This window comes from Chelonoidis abingdonii, chromosome 4 (assembly GCF_003597395.2).
Source record: "Chelonoidis abingdonii isolate Lonesome George chromosome 4, CheloAbing_2.0, whole genome shotgun sequence".
Lineage (NCBI taxonomy): Eukaryota > Metazoa > Chordata > Testudines > Testudinidae > Chelonoidis > Chelonoidis abingdonii.
Window position 1 is genome coordinate 108860616 of NC_133772.1, and position 17157 is coordinate 108877772.

Below are 17157 nucleotides of genomic sequence, written 5' to 3' on the forward strand. Positions count from 1 at the left end.
AGAGTGGAGGTGGGGCCACAGAGAAGGGGCAGGGTCTCACAGGAGGGATGGGGCGGGGGGTGGGGCAAGGGTGTTCAGTTTTGTGAGAGTAGAAAGTTGGCAACCCTAACCCCCACTGGCTTTCAATGGCAGTTGGGTACCTAACTTCCCAGTGCACCTTTGAAAGTCTCCCTCTAATTTCACTGTCAGTCTGAACAAGTGCACATATACAAAGCAACATGGAGTGAAAGAAACTAAACATTTACAAGGAATTACAATGGAAATATGCTACAAAATGCTAAAGATCAAGTTAATTTACAAGACTGTTCTTTCTCCGTACCTAATTTTCAAATTCACATTTTACATTCAAATCCCTTTAGGACCTATAAATGTAGGTGCTTATTTGTCCGCTGTCATTGTAGTATCTGACTGCTATTTTCTTTAATAGGCAGATTAACTCTTACCCTGTGAGATATATTATTTTGCTTTTCAAAATCGATCTCTTTGCATATAAAAAAGCAATGATAACTAGAGCTGGGCAAAAATGTTCATCCACACCTTTTTTGGGAAAAAAAGCAGATTTGGATTGATCAGAAGAGTTTGCAAATTCATCTCTAATTTGCAAAATTGTTTCAGTCAAAAAAAGCTTTTCAAAAAATTGAAAAAAATTGAAACTTTTTTGACATTTTAAAAATTAAACATTATATGTTTTTTACTCAAAATGACTGTTTCAAAATGTCCTTCCATATTATTTTAAAAAATGCAAACGTGAGAAAAGCTCAAAATCAAAATGAAATGTTTTGCTTCACGTTGACCAAAACATTTCATTTGACTTGGAACAATTTTTTTTTTCTTTTTCTTTTTTGGAACGTGTACCCTGCATAGTGGAAAAAACAAAAAAAACACAAACAAACAAAAAAAACCAATAACATATTATAGGAATAATTGTAGTTTGTACTCCCAGACATTACATGCCACATTAACCACGCCTGACCAAAATAAGCTAATGGTATTGATTTATCCCCCAGCTATCAATTCTTTATAGTATTCAAACTTTACAGCTTTCAGCAGCAGAGTACAGTTTTAAGTCATTTGAACCACCACTATGGTCTAGTCCTTTATTCAGTTTTACGATCTAATCTATACTGTTCTCTGTTGGGGGCAAATTGCATTTGGATGTTAACAGTGCAGCTGGAGCTGCATCCCTCCTCTAAGAAGAAAAAGATTTTTGGCAAAACAAGTGTCAAGCTTGTTTACTTAGATGGAAAGATATCTCTCAGGAGAAAATAAATTTCAAACTCAAATCCAAGGTGGATTTTTCTAGATATATAACCTATAAAATAAATGAGTCAGAAAACTTTAAAAATTCAGGTGCTCTTCTTTCACATGTCATGTCACTCTGAATTGAAGCTCAGATCAATATGAGACCTAAGTAATAATCTTTTTATAGCTGTACACTTGGGGAATAGGATAAAATTATCATATCGTCACAGCCAGGCATGACTACAACTTTTATTGAATTTGTTACTTGAACTTATTTAATCATAAATATTTTCTCTCCATTCAGCAGTAGAACTTGTCCAGTGGCTCTAATAGATAAAGCCTCCAGCTGGCCCCTGAACCAGTGGAATGAATCATCCCAGCCTGCCTCTTCCCTATGGCCCAGGTCCTGCTCCCACTGAAGAGAATGGCAAAACTCTCACTCTGCTGAGTGTCACAGGAGCAAAGGAGAGACATTTGGGCCCAAGATTGCAGATCTATACATGGTGAGCTGCTTCTGTGTCTGGCTGCCTCAGGAGTCTTCAGAACATGGGTGGCCTTCAAGGACATTTGCATTAGACAGCGAAGATTCAGAGAGTCATGCAACTTTTTCCAGACCAGTTCTTTATCTTTGCCCTAAGCCCCCACAGGACTAGTCTGAGAGCTCCCCCAAGTTACGAAACACTGAATTTCTGGATGCTGAGGGGAAGGTAATAAGAACCGCCACTGCACTTGACAGTCTGCTCAGTTCTGGACCTCCAAACCAGGCAGCCAACATGCTGGGAAGCCCAACACCATTAAAACACAACTGAGTCACCCACAAAGAATTACACACAGATGTCATTACCATTCAGGAAAGCAAAACTGGGTCAAAGAGGGTGGATAGAGAAACTCTTTGTGATCAAAAGAAGGGAGGCTCTTTTTGCCTGCCCAGCTCATAAACCATGGGCTGGGGCAACAAAGGGATAGCAGGCTGCAAACATGCCATCAGACCTGCTCAAATGCCCCTGATCAATGAAAGCTACTGGGGGCACACCTCAGTCCTCTCCCACTGTGGGACTGCCAAAGCGCTATCCTCATTGAGGCTTTTTTACTCTGCAGGAAGCTATGCCTTTCCATAGCACTGCATCCACCCATGCAACCCTTGCTTCTCTCCTAACCATCCAGAAACCCATCTCCAGAGGGACATGCAGTCAAGGAGCTGAGCTCTGTAGTGCACACTGGATATTGACCAAATCTGTCCAAATCTCGCCCCATCCTACAGCCCACCTAGGTCTCACTTCATGTTGGCCTTCTGTGGCTGCAGGGGAAAGAGAATGATTTTACTCAAAATGTATGTGAATAACTCCACCCCAAATGCTTGCCTTCCAAGGATCAGATGGGCAAAGTATACTCACCATGTATTCACTTTTTAAAGCAACTTTCTCTTGGACTTTAGAAATATTTGTTTTAACTTTCAAATTTCACTAAACTGTGCAGGGCCAGCTCCAGCTTATTTGCCACCCGAAGTGGCAAAAAAAAAGAGAAAATAAAGCCATGATCGGCTGCACTTCGGCGGCATGTCTACTGTGCTGCATCTTCCGCTGGTCCTTCCCTCTGAGAGGGACCTACCGCTAAAGACCCAGACATGCTGCCCCTTTCCATTGGCTGCCCCCAGCACCTGCTACCTGCGCTGGTGCCTGGAGCTGGCCCTGAAACTGCAACTGCATTAGTAAAATGAACAGAGAAAGAGAAACATAAGAGAGAAATCTGGAAAGGCTGGGGGGGGGGGTCAGTTTTTTTTTAAAATCCTAGATCCTCAGTTTTTTGCTTATCTCAAATATTTGTTTATTAAAGGCTAAACAATGTCTCACAGAGCACTTTGGTATGTAGTCAACCAGAGCTCCACAGCCCAGGCTGACTCTACAGTTAGAATCCTCACAGGGGACTTCTATACCACATCTCAGGTTTCTGTGCAGCGGGTCTGTGGTAGTCAGCCCTGCCCATGGGCTTGAATCTAGTCTTATGATCAAACCTGTGGAGATGATATCACCAAAGGTTCAACTGACTGGCTCATGGTGATTTGCCTAACTGCTCTTTTGGGGAATGGCGGGGAAGGGAGTGAGTGCATCTGGATAATGCAAGTATGATGAGATCTCTTCATTCTAAATTTGCTTCCATTTTGGAGATCAAACAAAAATTGTAATTTTAACTAACAAAAGCCAGGAAATATAAAGGTAACGGAAAACTAATATTTCCTCCTTAATTTTGCTTTTTATGCCTTTTCTTCATGCACAGAGGGATGCATTATGGAATTATAAGCCTGCAACGTTAATATCTGCACTCTTGTTTTGTTATGAATTTAAATATATTTTAAATATTTTAAAATAGTGTGTGTGAGCAGATATTTTATATATATCTACACACCTCTATACCTACATACACACACGGTCCGAGAATATGCCATTTAAATCATAGAAAAGATAGATGCTTTTAAAACTAATCTTGTGCTCAGGGAAGACATTATCAAAAAGAGTAAATATTTATATTTTTTTAATAACCTGGGAACTGTAGATACCTATAAATGCCATCTGTAGGTTTCCATATCTGGACTATTTCTCCTAGCCTGCATGGAATTCTAATTTCTTTTCATGATACATAACAGCTGATAACTATGGTAACTACATTTCTATCAGATAGCTGGAGGTGTGCAAATTAATGTAAGTGTCTCACTAGAACTTTAACTGAGGCCCTGCTGCTATGATAGCTGAGGCTTTGTGTAACACTTTCTCAGGGTGCCCAGGACTGTGAGTCCCCTTGTTATCCCTGCTGTCCTCAGCAAGAAGATTTACTCATGCTTAACTGGGCATCAGTTCTCTAACCCCATCAGTCTGTTAAGCCACCCAATCTCCTCAGAGCTCTACCAGCCTTTACTTTGCCTCGAGGGTTAACAGTAGCTATATCCCAGTCCCTGAACCCCCCTGAAGGCATCTCCATGTAGTATCCAGCCACTGTCACTAGACACTCTATCTGCAAAATGGGGCTTCCACTGTGTTGGATTACAATCCTTAATCTACTTATAAAGGAAGGCAGACAAAGGGATGTTGATTCACCTGTCTGGCAAAACCTGTTTGTTAACCCTGTCCAGGACACAGATTTTAAAACATTTTCAGTACATATACACAACTCCTTAAATATCATCTGTATATACATCTCACAATGATTATGAGAAGTGGTATGACATAAGCTTTTACTAGATGCTACACTTGATTCTCTTTGGATAAATACTGTGAAAGCAATGTGTTGGCTGTAGTGAGTTTGTCAGGCCTGCCTGGAGGTACTTTGTTACAGAACAATCAAACCTTTATCAATTGGCATCAGAGGCGTAGCGAGTGCCCTCCGTACCCTCTGACTGGAGGGGGCCCCGCAAGGAAGGGGCCCCTAAAAGTGGCAAAAAAAATGTAAGGTATAACTAGGTAAGTGACATTTATTGACACCATTGCATAATCCATGTCGGTTTTACTGACAAAACCGTGAAGTCATTATGATACATCATAATGCTATTGGCTACATCAGTTGTCTGTTGGTCAGTTTCGAATTTTAGTTGGACCCATTCAAAGAATGTGTATTTGCATTCATAATGGCAGTCGGCGGATAAATAATTTTAAAATTAGGTTGTAGTTTTTATCGTTCCAACGCAGAAGCGTGCTTGTGATGTTCTAAGAGAATGTATAAGAGCGGAGCTAGAAACGAAAGGCAGCAAAAGCTGCCGAGAAGGAACTTGAGAAAATTCCAAATTGTCAATCATTTGTGCTGCAATCCAACAGTACAGGTACAGGCCACCAGAAACGGACAGCGCTACAGCGCGAATCATATCCAGAAGTATCCGAAGTGCTTCAAGTGAGAGGTCAAGGGAAGCCAAGTGTTCTATTTATGTTCAAGAAAACCAGCAAACTTAATTCAGTCCACAGAATGCATCAATTGACGTACTGACAGCAAAAGTCGGTGTACAAATGGAGTGTTTTTGAAGACATCCGAAATACAGGAATAAACTCTGTGGGGGGGGTTGGGGGGGGGGGGGGGGTTCACAATGCACATGAAATAGCAGGAGCATATGGGTATGAGCAGGTGTTTCCAGAAACCAGGTGGACATAAGAAGAGAATGTTGATTACAATGGCTGATTGATTCGAGTTGTCTTTCTGCCGAATAAAATCAATCACAGTTCTTCTTTGTTCTCACTGATCATGCATATCTTTTTTTCGTCGCGATTCGACCAAACCTCAGTGGAGTTGTATAAGTTGTTTGGATTTCCTGTACAACGCTACAGCCTGAGCAAGTGTCAACAGAGAAAAATGAACTGGAGAATACAGGGCAAAATTTGAAAGAAAAATGGGACGACATTGATGCCAAGAACTCAATAATGGAATTGAATCCGTTTTATTTATTCATTCGAGACAAAGAGATGAGACTTGTCACGGCAAACAATTTTTACGTACAGTATACAGAACAGCCTTTCAGAAAATATCTGAATCTTTGCATTTGCCAGAATTCTTCTGACCACACCATTACTGTCGCTGGAGCTTCAGCAGAATGAAACTGATCAAGAATATCCTTGGCGCTCAACAATGACAGGCTTCTGCACCTTGCAGTTATCTCAGTCGAAAACAAGATTGCCAATCTCTGGACTATGATACGCATTGATTAACCAATTTGCGGAGAACAAGGCTCGAAAGAAGCGCTTTGCGTAAATACGGAATACATGTACACTGTAGGCCTATGTATACATAATATGAACCCTGTATATTGTATAAAATAAATACCGCATTCCAGTTTCTACATTGTAAGGGGCCCTGGACATATGTTCGGAGGGGGCCACGTTCTTTGGTGCTACGGCCCTGATTGGCATTGAGAGGTTCTTGGGGTCACACTTTGATAATACATGAAGTCTCCATCTATCAATACATAATGAAAGTGAGATTCTGTTTACAGACATCGGGATGGTTGCTCTGGTTGCCAGATGTCACTTTAAAGTGTGTAATCTCTTTTGGGTCTTATTTTATGCAGCTTTATTTAACTATTAATTATACACAAGCATGATTGGCCATTAAAAACACATCTACCAATTGTTAATATCTGGTGGGTTATTTTAAGATGTTAAAAGTCCAAGAAGGAAATCTCTTACTAAAATTCTCTTTCATAAATCCCAAACCCAACCAAAATCCAACTGAGTTAGAATAGCTTTCACTCATTCCTGGTGAATATAAACTTGAGGTTTCTGGTTAACATTAGAGCAGGTCAAAATTCAGAATACTTGTTCCATGGGAAATTACAACATTTTGAAATTTCCTTTTGTCCAAAATTGGAATGAAAAGTCGAAATTTTCTACAAAATGAAATTTCTAAACTATTGTTTTGGAAACAGTTGAATGACCTTATCAAAGCATTTCATTTTGATAAAGTTGAAGTGCTTCATTTCAGTTTCATTGTATTAATTATAGAGCGGTGATTAATTCTTTTAAGGACAACGTGGTCATTTATTGCATTTGTATCAATTTAAAGATAAAATATATAAAAGGTATATTTAGATCTAAGAACTGGGTTGTATGACCTTGCTATTCTAGAATGGCAAATATTGGCTTTCATCCCAGAGGTCAGTTCAACCTAGTAGTTTTTGCATGGAGAAGTAATAAAAGTCTTTAATAAACATGTCACAATTAAGAAATCACTCCTCCTTCACATCCCTCTCTAAACCCACATTTTTGTAAAGCATTTGTACTTTCATTTCCTTCCCAATGGTGTCTCCATACCTATCTGTCCCTGCACTGCTTCACTGAGTCACAATTGTCTAAGTTAGATTGTAAATTTTTTGTGGCTGAGACATTGAGTACAAATTTTGAAAAGTGTTTTACTGATTTAGAAGCCTAAGATCCATTTTCGAGAGTGACTTGCATTCTCTAAGTCTCATTGAAAGTTAGGCAATTTTGAAAATTTTACTTCTGGTCTTTTAAAACATTTTGTAAAATATCACGTACATTTAACATACTATCTGGGTGATTTTTTGAATTTATTTAACAACAAGAACAATCATGGCAAGAGAGTTAGAAGAATAAGTTAGCAATCAATGTCTGCAACTATTTTTTTAAAAAAGTAGATTTTATTTAAATAAGAGTATTAAAATTTTGGGTAATCATAAGAGATTCGGAAACCATTATAAAGCCATCTCTTTGTCTTCTCCTGGTCAGATAAAATACTTAAAAGTGAGACAAACTCAGTTTTGACTGGTTAGTTTTCTTTCTGATAATGCCAAAGGCTTTGAACAATTAACTCTAATACACAGACTAGATATGGAAAATGTGACTGCTACATTTAATTACAGAAAATAAGAGTACTAAATTTGCTGAGAAATATTGATGTAGCTAAATTATAAACATAGATAGTACTAACACCCACACCCACACACCATTCATTAAACTAGCAGAGATAAAATCTAAATATGAAACCATCACAGTAAATATTTTATGCTCCTGAGTATATTAGACTTGGCAATAAAACAGCTGATATTTCCAATACTAGATTATCTTCTTGACCATATGGAACAGCTACAGTAGAAATATTGGCAGCACTTGATGTCTTTGTTTAATGTGGTTGCTAGATCTGTTCTTGATTCAGGGTCTGTCTATACTACCTCTTGGATCGGCGGGCAGTGATTGATCCCGCGGGGATCGATTTATCGCATCTAATCTAGACACAATAAATCAACCCCTGAGCGCTCTCCTATCGAATCCTGTACTCCAGCACCATGAGAGGCACAGGCAGAGTCGACGGGGGAACGGCAGCAGTCGACTCACCGTGGTGAAGACGCCACGGTAAGTCGATCTAAGTACGTCAACTTCCACTATGTGAATAACGTAGCTGAAGATGCATAACTTAGATCGATCCCCCCACACTAGTGTAAACCAGGGCATAGATAGATACTAACATCAGAACACACTGGGTATTATTAAAGTATTTAAGAGATTTCAGTCTTCATTTTCCTCACTGAACGTTTCAGCTTGTATGTGACTCATTGAGGGTCTATCTACAGCTCACTGAAGTCAATGGGAGTTTATCCTTTGACGTCAGTGAGCTTTGACCCATGCCTTGGGGCTTTATCCAAATCCCAGTGAAGACAATGGAAAGACTCCCATTGACCTCAATGGGATTTTGCTTGCTTTATTAATGTTATAAATAATATGTAGCTCTTTTCATCAGCAGATCTCAAAGTGCTTTACAAACAGAGGTAAGTATCATTATCCCCATTTTACATATAGAGAAACTAAGGAACAGAGAAGGGAAGTGACTTCCCAAGATTATCCAGAAGGCCAGGGGCAGAGGCAAAGCACAGTGGTGTAGTTAGGAATGTAAGTTTGTGTAGGCCACAAATTATTATGAACACACAATATACCACCCACACATTTCCTTACAGACACAGCTTTGTTTTTGATTGGCTAAGGTCTTTTCAAAAATTGTCTATTTGCCCAATAGGATGAGCTATTAAAAAAATCCTGGTATAAATTTACTTGAACTTCACATTGAACTGGCCCAACATGGGCAGGGGGAGATGGGCTTTTGTCCCAGAGCCCCACGGAGCCAGCCTGACATCAACAGAGGGAGATAGGCTTTGATCTCAGAGCCCCACATGGGCAGAAAGAGCCATATTTGTGTGGGCCCATATGCTAAGTAGGTGGGCCACGGCCCACCCAGACCCACCCACAGCTACACCATTGGCTAGAACATAGGCCTTCAGAGGCCCAGTCTAGTTCTTTATCCTCTAAGCCACATTGCTTCCCATATGCCATGAAATTTGCTTCATTTAACCTGGTTTCTTGGTATTTCAAAATTCCAGCTTTAGTTTTAAATTAAAAGACAAACATGCTCAAAAGCACATTTTACTTGAAAAATTAGTCATAAAATATTTTGCATATTTCAAAGAAAGTGTGTATGACTCATTGTTTTTCCACTAAAGTTGAAGTTTTACTGAGTTACCAGCAAACCACAGGCATCTCCCTATTATTATTTGTTCTGCAGTAGCATCCAAAGGCTTCAAATCAGTATTGTAGCCCCACTGTGGTAGGAGCTGCAAACACCTAGCTTGCCCCAAAGAATTTCTCTATATTAACTAGAGTGTATTTTATAGTCCCCTGTTAGAACAGCTAATAAAATATCTATCCCCTAGGTAGACATTATTAAAAGGTTTCACTAAATATGGTAATGGCTTGTGATGGTATTTCTGGTGGATAAATTAAAGGTAAAAATGTGATAATAGTCTGAGTGAGTTTTAATGTACTCTTAAGGTGCAAACCAAAATGAAAGGTTGTTTGCAGCGTTGGTGTAACTGTGTCGGTCCCAGGATATTAGAAAGACAAACTTTCGTGCTAACAAATTGCTCAGTGTAGCTCAAAAGTTCGTCTCTTTCACCAACTGAAGTTGGTCCAATAAAAGATACTCCTTCACGCACCTTGTCTCTCTAAATCAAAGCTGCCATTTTCCAAACAGAAAATATCACTTCAAATGTTGAAAGGATTTTCTTTTTTTTTTTTTGTGAAATGAACTACTCAACTTGTGTGCACTAATGGGAATTTTTATGGCTTTTCTAGCTAGGTTCACAATTGCCTTATCTGCACATACGATTCAGGATTTACTTGTGTATATAGGTGTGCAAGGTCCAAAGGAGACACTGAGAATTTGAACCATCATGTTCAAAATCCCTCACTTCTTTTTATGAAAGTTAAAGTTGTGACAAATGAAGAAAATACAGGAAACTTGAATTTAAGTGTTAGGGTGCTTTGTTCAGTACACTGAAAAAATAGACTCCCCAAGATCTCTCTTTCTTCTTCCAAGTTTCTCTCTCCTTCCCCATATGTTACCATTTCTAACCTCCCAGTTCGTTTTACTGACTATTCTCAATCACCATTTTTTCTTTATGTTAACAGTCTCTTGCTCTATTGCAGTCTTAAGACAAGTCTCCCTCAAGAGTTACATACCTGCTCAGATGCTTGGCTTGCTGCTAAGGCTCAGCCACTTGATTGCTGATAGTTTGTACATGCATACCACTTTGACAAGATATGGGCTACTACTAGGGCAATGGGAAGATGATGAGGACTTGCACAACCAGGACTTCAGCCTCATTTCTAAGGCCATGTCTACACTACAAACTTTGGTCAAGTTACATCGGCTGAGAGCCACTAAAGTCCGTATATTTTTTGTGCACATGGCTGCTTGCTTCGGCATGGCATGTACTCACCAGGAGTGCTTGTGTTGATGCAAACCATAGTGCACCAAGGGTAATTATTCCAGTGTGCCACATGGCACTGTCCAGGACATTTTTGCAATATGTTGTTGGGTAGAAATTAGTCACACAGGGATCTCAGAGAGCTAGGGGTCAACTTCCCAGCATTCAACTTTCTCCATCCCATAATACCATCCATCTCCCATCATTTCTGTGCCTTCTTTAAAAATCCCATAAGCCCATGAGGCACTTTTCATTGTCTGCCATCTCTAACAGAAGCATAGAATCTACAGACCTCTGCACCATTCTCATGAAAGTTGCAAATATAATATGCACAATTATCCTCTATTTACAGACCTGCATGAAGTACTGCAACACCTGGGGACATAACAGTTTCTTTTAGGACAGTTTTCTGAAGGACATAGTGAAAAACAATTCACGGTTGTAAGTGGTCTTCATAGAGCAGCTACAGACAGTGGAGTGCCACTCCTGGGCCTGAGAAACAAGCACTAACTGGGGTGTTGCATCATAATGCAAGTTTGGGACAATGAGCAGTGGCTGCAGAACTTTTGGATGTGAAAGGCCACATTCCTGGATTTGTGTGTCAAGCTCACCCCAGCCCTCTAGCACAGGGACATCAGAGTGAAAGCTGCATTGACAGTTGAGAAGCAAGTAGTGATCACACTCTGGGAGCTTGCAATGCCAGATTGTGACCAGTCAGAGGAAATCATGTCAGAGTTGGAAAAGGGGGGTTGTCGTCATGCAGGTGTGTAGGGCCATTAAAAGCAGCAAAGAATCCTGTGGCACCTTATAGACTAACAGACGTTTTGGAGCATGAGCTTTCGTGGGTGAATACCCACTTCATCAGATGCATGTCATTAATTGACTCCTGCTATGCAGAATTGTGACTTTCAATAATGTGCAGTACATAGTGGATGATTTTGCAGCAAAGGGGTTCCTGAATTGCTGTGGGGTGATAGACGGCACACACATCCCTATTTTCCCACCAGTTAACCTTGCCACAAAGTACAGGAAAGCACTGGTGGATCACCAGGAACATTTCATCGATATCAATGTGAACTGGTCAGGGAAGATGCAGGATGCTCCCATCTTTAAGAACCAAGACCGTTCAGGAAGATGCAAGCGGGGACTTTCTTTCCTGACCAGCAGACTACCATGGTAATACTGAAATGCCAATAGTGATTCTGGGGGACCAACCTACCTCTTGCTACCCTGGCTCATGAAGCTGTACATTAGCCACCTTGACAGCACTAATGACAGGTTCAACTACTAGCTCAGCAGGTGCAGAATGACAGTTGAATGTGCTTTTGGTCAACTGGACGGACGCTGGAAGTGTTTACTCACTAGATTAAACCTTAGTGAGAAAAATATCCCAGTGGTGATAGCTACCTGTTGTGTTGTGCATAATATCTGTGAGGCAAAGGGGGAATTGCTACTGCCAGGGTGAAAGGCAGAGCTGGTCAATTACAGCAAACACACTTTTCACAAATGGTTGTTCAGATTCTGCATTGCTGATCAACCCAACCACATTCATACCCCTTATTATTTTCAATTCACAAATATTCTTACTAGAAGGCTTATTTGAACAAATGTTTGGAGGCTGTGCAGGAATAAAAATATTTGTTATTAACGACTTTTTATTTACTCTTCTTCATTCCTTATTCTTCTAGTTTAAAAAGTTTAGTTAGGAAAAGATACCACATGATCCAAGTAACCAACCTCAGACCGCAAATAATTTGCAGATGATGCAAACAGTTCATGATCAGCCATAAGCCGAAAACTGTTAATCCAAGCTATTTGATGAATACTGTACTTATTAATAAATGCATTAGCAGACACCAGGATTGGCTCACAAACAACTAACAAACAGGAAAATAAAAGTTATGTTCATCAGATAATTTATTCACCAACAAATATGTCAACACTCACACTATAATTGTTAGAATTAAAATTTCCTTCCAGTACAGATATGTCTAATATACCTTATGATTACTATTGGACAATCAATAGTCCTGTCTCCTTAAAATTCCATCTTTCCAGCAGGGATTTTCTGACCTGGAGGTCAAATTCCATAAACCACCACTGAGTTTCTATACTGATGAGAGAGAAAGAAAGGAAAATATACTTCCGTCCCTGAGTAAATGCAAAATAAATACTAAGATGCAAGGATTGTTATAAGGTAAATTCATCCTGCAAAAGGAAGTATTTCATTTCAGAACACTGATATTGAGAGCTAGTGAGGAATCAAGATAACTTTTGAGTGACAAATCGGTAAAATTTCTTGCTACATGCAATATATGATAGGTTGAGACAAACACCACCACACAGCTAACTAGCAAATATATGGATAAACGTGAATGTACTCAGGTAGGAGTCACAAAGTCCTCAGGGAACTGATGGCATTACCGTTCAGTGCATTTTCACTCAACACAGACACTGCAAGACCACTTCAAAAAAAAAGTCTGGTGACAGCAGCAAGATTCACAACAACGTATGTCATATAAGAATGATACAATGTGAATACTGGAAACCAAGCATTTAAATCTCAGTAAATAATAGTGACAGCCACAGTAAATAGAAATTATGTAGATTCAGATTCTGTGGTGATGGGCCATAGTACTTGGCTATATAGATCTGCTAGATCCCAAAGCAACTTACAAAGGTGTGTGAACATTATAATACACAATATACAGATGGGTAAAAAGAGGTTAGGTGATCTGCTCAAAGTCACACAAGTCTGTGGCTGTGAGTCCATTACAGAAGCCATCTGTCCTGAGTTCCAGCCCTGTACACAATCCACTGGACCATAACTACCACTGACGCAGAGTTAAGATTGAAAGCTAAAACTTTTTTTCTGCTCCTAGTGCATATGCCTCAAACATGGCCAATCCGTAGAGCATTTTAGCTAGACCATTAGAGACAGCTACAGTTCAGGCTGTCTAAACATTTCTAACTTCTAACTTACTGAGTATTTCTTCATGAGACTGGAATTTTCCAGGTATGTGTCTTTCCAAGCATGAATGTGGGTTGCATGTTTTCTGATAGTTGGGGGTGAGGGGGGAGGTGATAGGTTTGCCATTTTCAAGTGAGAGGAGAGTGGAAAAAATTAATTGAAATTTTTTAAAGGGTTGTAATATCTCATGTTTTAAAAAAGAGTAGGTCAGAAATTTTAAATTTAGGTAGAAAACAGCCCTCATTTAGAAGTTTATTTGATAATGCAAGGGAACTATGTTTATAAGACCCTAATCCTAATATCATGTGCATATCTCAATAGACTATTTAATTACAGATATTTTCTCAAATAACAAATATAATGTCATACAACTAATACACCTCTACCCTGATATAACGCTGTCCTTGTGAGCCAAAAAAATCTTACCACATTATAGGTGAAACCGCGTTATAGTGAACTTCCTTTGATCAGCCAGAGCACTCAGCCCCGCCCTCGTGGAGCACTGCTTTACCGTTTTATATCTGAATTTGTGTTATATCAGGTCGCGTTATAATGTGGTAGAGGTGTATCTACAACAATGTGAGTGTGCAACTGGCAATATGCAAATGAATCAGGGTATACGGCAGGCCCTGGAACTGGAAATGGCCCCTCCGTGTATCTCTTCCTCTGTGTATGTCTGTACTGCAGCTGGGAGCATGCTTCCCAGTTTGAGTAGGCAAACATGCACTAACTTGTTAGCTGTGCAGCCAGGAGTAGCTCAGGTTGCAGCTTGGGCTAGCCGCCTGTATGCAAACCCGCCTGGACCACATGGGGAAATACTCAGGTGGCTAGCTTCAGCTGCTGCCCATGCTACCTCCAGCTACTCTGCTATTTTTAGCATGTGCAGTCTCTCTCTCCTGAGCTGGGAAGCATGCTCCTAGCTGCAATGTAGACATACTCTCTCTCGCTGGGTTCTTCCTCTTCTGTGCTAAAACAAGGGCAGGACTGAGCTTGCCTTGTGCTAGCTTGGCCAACTTAGCAGGACCATGGCCAAACTCAGGCTAGACCAGTGTTCCAAACTTTGGAGGCAGCCTTGTTGATGGGGAAATTCCCAAATGATTGTTTTCTCAGGATTTGTTAGGTGGCAAAAAGAAGTCTTTTAAGTAGTATTTGTCCTCACTAATCCTCATAAAAGCAAAGAAAATAACCAGTAGAGCGTGACATATTTGATATCCCTGACACATATATAAGACATTTAAATGCATTTCTAGCCCACTAGTTTTGAGAGTGAATTAAAAAACAAAACACAAAAATGTGGGGGGGACAATTAGTGCCAGATGAATTAAGCTAAATGAAGAGTGAAAACTTTTATAATAAGTGAGATATTGTGATGTGTGCATGAAATTTTCAAAATTAATGTTTTGTTATGAGTTACCAAATGTACTTTTGCCCTGAAATTGATTTGGAGGCAACGTTGTAAGAATTGTTTAAGGCTTGGGAAGGGACTTATCGAATTCCACTATATTTTTATGAGATTGCAAAGTCAATTCATGGCTCCTACATACAAGTAGTGGACAATGCAGTTAGCAAAATATCAGATGGCAAAACATTGTAAAAATGGGCAAGGATGAGGAATAGAACTTTACAACATATCTCATGTCCCTGAACAGCAGCCTGGGGAGCAGGATTAATGAGCTAACAAGACAGTCCTGCTTAGCCTACAAGAAGGATGTTGCAGGTTTGAGGACTCTCGGAGGTGAGAGGTATATTAATAGAAGATGGGGAATGATAACATTCTCAGCCTGCAGCAAACTATTTTTTTGTGGAGGAACATAAACGGCAGGGAATACTAACTGCCAAATATTAACGCGTGCATTTCAAGATATGGTGTTCACAAAACCTCAGTTTTGATAAGCATTTTATTACTATTATTTTAGTAAGTTGAGCCATTAAAAATACATATATAGATTAAGGTGCTGACTTGAACACACAAAACCCAAGAAAGTTCATGCCAAACCCTATATTTCATATTAAACCACCCTGTTCTCTCTTTTCATAAACGTTTTCCGTTCTTCTATATATTCTGGGCCTAGTTTTCTAAGGTGCAGAGAACTCACAGCTCCCACTGACTTGATGAGGCACTTTGATCCCAGCAGGACCAGGTTCTATACAGTATGTGCTGTAATATCAGTGCACAATTAAATCAGCCCTGACATGTTAATTTTTAATTTTGTCAAGTGCTTCTGAATAGAGCTGGTTGACTGCTCTAGAGACTGAGCTCTGAAACAGAGACCTATGATTTAGGTGAGATATAAGCACTTACAGATTTCCTGCAGTCGTGGCTAGACTGGCTAATTCAAGCAGGTTGGGCTATGCTGAGCAGCCCAGAGATTTGCCAAAGTGCAGGTAGGAGTGAATAAAGCCCTGCCAGAAATACTGATGTTGCCAGTTAGGGGCAAACCAATGTATTTCAAAAGAAAAACAAATGCTCTTAACTATGGCCCAGATCCTCAAAAGATATGCAGTGCATTAAATATTTAAAAGATGGAATTATGTTGTTACACTTCAACATTTATCTTACCACAGATTTTATTTTAATGTAACTTTTATGTCTGATTTATCCCATGGTTCAGGTAAGATCGTCAGGGCGGGAATTATTTTTGTTTAGTGCGAGTCCCTGAACTATGTCATCTCCTGTGGGTTTTGTCCTTCCTCCTTTCCCTTTCATGCATATTTTAGGCATCTTTCCCTCTCTTTCTTTCTCTCTTATCCCTTTGTCATCATCTTTTCCACTTCTGGTGTACTCTACCGTTTTCATGTTCTTTCCACAGGTACTAATGCGGAGAGTGGACTAGATGATTCATCTGAGGGAAGGGAGCAGAAGGAGACTCCACCGATTGGAAGGCATGAGATGCATTGTCCTAGGGATGGGGTTCCATGACCACCACTCCCAAGAGAAGGAGGTGGGTGGTGATGGTTGGCGACTCCCTCCTCAGAGGGACTGAGTCATCTATCTGCCGCCCCAAACCAGAAAACCGAGAGGTCTGCTGCTTGCCAGGAGCTAGGATTCACGATGTGATGGAGAGATTGCTGAGACTCATCAAGCCCTCAGATCGCTACCCCTTCTTGCTTCTCGTTGTGGGCACCAATGATATTGCCAAGAATGACCTTGAGTGGATCACTGCAGACTACATGGCTCTGGGAAGAAGGATAGAGGAGTCTGAGGTGCAAGTGGTGTTCTCGTCCATCCTCCCTCTGCAAGGAAAAGGCCCGGGTAGAAGTCGTCGAATCCTGGAAGTCAACAAATTGCTACGCAGGTGCTGTCAGAGAGAAGGCTTTGGATTCTTTGACCATGGGATGGTGTTCCAAAAAGTAGGAGTTCTAGGCAGAGGTGGGCTCCACCTAACGAAGAGAGGGAAGAGCATCTTCACAAGCAGGCTGGCTAACCTAGTGAGGAGGGCTTTAAACTAGGTTCATCAGGGGAAGGAGACCAAAGCCCTGAGGTAAGTGGGGAAATGGGATACCAGGAGGAAGCATGAGCAGATAGTGCAAGAGTGGAGGACTCCTGTCTAATACTGAGAAAGCGGGACAATCAGCGAGTTATCTTAAGTGCCTATACACAAATGCAAGAAGCCTAGGAAACAAGCAGGGAGAACTGGAAGACCTGGCACAGTCAAGGAACTATGACGTGACTGGAATAACAGAGACTTGGTGGGAT